The following is a 3,943-nucleotide window of genomic DNA, read 5'->3' as shown; positions in this document are numbered from 1 at the left end:
AGTGTCAGGGCCCCCCATGAAAAAGATTTATATTTATGCTGTAACACATTTTTTAAAAGTTATTTGTCTTGTTTGTTGTTCAAGTCAAAGCACCAGGAAGGCTGTACTTGTCAGCCATCTGTTAGCTCAATGGGTTGAGACGCAGTATTCATGATCCAGAGGCCATGAGTTCAAATCCCATTGATGTCTTTCCTATGATTCTTTCCTTTGCAGACTGGCTTCCAGAAGATCAACTGAAAACTACCAGGAAGGCTATATTTGTCATCCAACTGTTAGCTCAATGGGTTGAGACGCAGTATACATGATCCAGAGGCCATGAGTTCAAATCCCATTGATGTCTTTCCTATGATTCTTTCCTTTGCAGACTGGCTTCCAGAAGATCAACTGAAAACTACCAGGAAGGCTGTACTTGTCAGCCATCTGTTAGCTCAATGGGTTGAGACGCAGTATTCATGATCCAGAGGCCATGAGTTCAAATCCCATTGATGTCTTTCCTATGATTCTTTCCTTTGCAGACTGGCTTCCAGAAGATCAACTGAAAACTACCAGGAAGGCTGTACTTGTCAGCCATCTGTTAGCTCAATGGGTTGAGACGCAGTATTCATGATCCAGAGGCCATGAGTTCAAATCCCATTGATGTCTTTCCTATGATTCTTTCCTTTGCAGACTGGCTTCCAGAAGATCAACTGAAAACTACCAGGAAGGCTGTACTTGTCAGCCATCTGTTAGCTCAATGGGTTGAGACGCAGTATACATGATCCAGAGGCCATGAGTTCAAATCTCACTGGTGTCTTTACTGTGATGCTTTCCTTTGCAGACTAACTTCTAGAAAAACAAGTTAAAACCACCAGGAAACCTGTAACTCTCAGCCAACAGCGTAGCTCAACTGGTAGAGCGTCTGTCCAATAACATGACTTGACTTGACTTGAGTGGGTTCGATTCCCACTCGAGTCAAGTGTCCCCGGTAACTTGAGGCAACGGATAAATTGACTGATATCCTTAGTGATGCTTCCCTTTGCAGACTAACTTCTAGAAAAACAAGTTAAAACCACCAGGAAACCTGTAACACTCAACCAACAGCTTAGCTCAACTGGTAGAGCGTCTGTCCAATAACATGACTTGACCTGACTTGAGTGGGTTCGATTCCCACTCCGAGTCATGTGTCCCCGGTAACTTGGGGCAACGGATAAATTGACTGATATTCTTCGTGATGCTTCCCTTTGCAGAATGACTTCTAGAAAAACAAGTTAAAACCACCAGGAAACCTGTAACTCTCAGCCAACAGCTTAGCTCAACTGGTAGAGCGTCTGTCCAATAACATGACTTGACTTGACTTGAGTGGGTTCGATTCCCACTCGAGGCAAGTGTCCCCGGTAACTTGGGGCAACGGATAAATTGACTGATATCCGTAGAATAACTTGTAGGAGTGTGCTGGTTCAAATCCAGTTCAACCCAGGACCGAGCGGAATCGAACCCACTCAAGTCAGGTCAAGTCATGTTATTGGACAGACGCTCTACCAGTTGAGCTAAGCTGTTGGCTGAGAGTTACAGGTTTCCTGGTGGTTTTAACTTGTTTTTCTAGAAGTTAGTCTGCAAAGGGAAGCATCACTAAGGATATCAATTTATCTGTTGCCTCAAGTTACCGGGGACACTTGACTCGAGTGGGAATCGAACCCACTCAAGTCAAGTCAAGTCATGTTATTGGACAGACGCTCTACCAGTTGAGCTACGCTGTTGGCTGAGAGTTACAGGTTTCCTGGTGGTTTTAACTTGTTTTTCTAGAAGTTAGTCTGCAAAGGAAAGCATCACAGTAAAGACACCAGTGAGATTTGAACTCATGGCCTCTGGATCATGTATACTGCGTCTCAACCCATTGAGCTAACAGATGGCTGACAAGTACAGCCTTCCTGGTAGTTTTCAGTTGATCTTCTGGAAGCCAGTCTGCAAAGGAAAGAATCATAGGAAAGACATCAATGGGATTTGAACTCATGGCCTCTGGATCATGAATACTGCGTCTCAACCCATTGAGCTAACAGATGGCTGACAAGTACAGCCTTCCTGGTAGTTTTCAGTTGATCTTCTGGAAGCCAGTCTGCAAAGGAAAGAATCATAGGAAAGACATCAATGGGATTTGAACTCATGGCCTCTGGATCATGAATACTGCGTCTCAACCCATTGAGCTAACAGATGGCTGACAAGTACAGCCTTCCTGGTAGTTTTCAGTTGATCTTCTGGAAGCCAGTCTGCAAAGGAAAGAATCATAGGAAAGACATCAATGGGATTTGAACTCATGGCCTCTGGATCATGTATACTGCGTCTCAACCCATTGAGCTAACAGTTGGATGACAAATATAGCCTTCCTGGTAGTTTTCAGTTGATCTTCTGGAAGCCAGTCTGCAAAGGAAAGAATCATAGGAAAGACATCAATGGGATTTGAACTCATGGCCTCTGGATCATGAATACTGCGTCTCAACCCATTGAGCTAACAGATGGCTGACAAGTACAGCCTTCCTGGTGCTTTGACTTGAACAACAAACAAGACAAATAACTTTTAAAAAATGTGTTACAGCATAAATATAAATCTTTTTCATGGGGGGCCCTGACACTACATCTTTTCACATTGGGGTCCACTGCCCAAATACATGTCAATTTGGGGGGTTGACAACAAAACATTTCAGAACCACAGATTCCAAGGAAACAGCTGTAGGTGAATGGATAGAGTCACTGAATAGTGAGCTGCAGGTAACAGGTTCAAGCCTCAGCTACAGCAGCAAGTCAGGATGTCAAATCAAATAGGTATTATTAGGAGTGAAATGGTTGTGTTTCTTCACCCCAACTGCACTTGACATCAGTTTACATGTACGTTATTTTCAGTGATGAAGACAAACCGCACAGACGTTCACTGTACATTTTGTAAACTTTTGACTCTGAGTAGAGTATAGCCTGACTTAAACAAACAAATAACAACTTAGTATAGTCAGATTATTTTTTACACAACTTACATTTTGTAATCAAACTACCGAAACGAAAGTTGGTCACCACCGAAACGAAAGTTAAATCCGAAATAATCACTAAGTGTGGAGGCCAAATTCGTCCCCCCAAAAACCTGTTAGGAGTACGTTTCAGGCAATTTAGAGTTGATTGGTAGTACTTTGTAGTGACTTTTTTGGTCCCTAACACCACAAATGGTTTACATACTCTTTACGAATGTCTTACGCATCATTTGCTTAACATGAATGATAATTCTAGTAATTGTTTGGTGTCTGCATTCACGAAAGCCAGGTAGTTTTCAACAGGTAAGGAGAAAGTCCACATTAACAGACAGTCATAAATGATGAACTGTCTTCACTTTACTGTAGGGCACATAATAACATGTACAAAGGATTTATAGATATTTTAGGAATGTTTTACAAAGCATGTTAAACATGAACAAACACATTAACAGACAGTTGTAAATGATGAACTGTCTTCACTTTACTATAGGGCACATAATAACATGTACTAAGGATTTATAGATACTTTAGGAATGTTTAACAAAGCATATGTTAAACATGAACAAGCTACCAATAGCTTGTATATATTATGTAACATCAGTTACAAATGATTTAATAATCATTTACAGATGTATTATACATGGCTTATTCATGAATAGTTACTAATACCTTTATAGATGATTTGTAACCGTAGTTATAAAGGTTTTAGTAATCATTTACGAATGTCAATAAACAGGTTGTTAATGATTTGTTAATAGTCTACAAACTGCTTATAAACGTTTATAAATGCTTTAGAATGGGTCGTTACAAATGATTTAATAATCTTTTACAGATGTATATAAATGGCTTATTCATGAATAGTTCACTACTTACTAATACTTTACAAATGATTTGTAACTGTAGTTATAAAGGTTTTAGTAATCATTTACGAATGTCAACAAACAGGTTGT

Source organism: Gymnoscopelus microlampas (assembly GCF_963454915.1).
Source record: "Gymnoscopelus microlampas genome assembly, contig: SCAFFOLD_50, whole genome shotgun sequence".
Classification (NCBI taxonomy): Eukaryota; Metazoa; Chordata; class Actinopteri; order Myctophiformes; family Myctophidae; genus Gymnoscopelus; species Gymnoscopelus microlampas.
Note: the sequence above shows the minus strand (reverse complement) of the source record.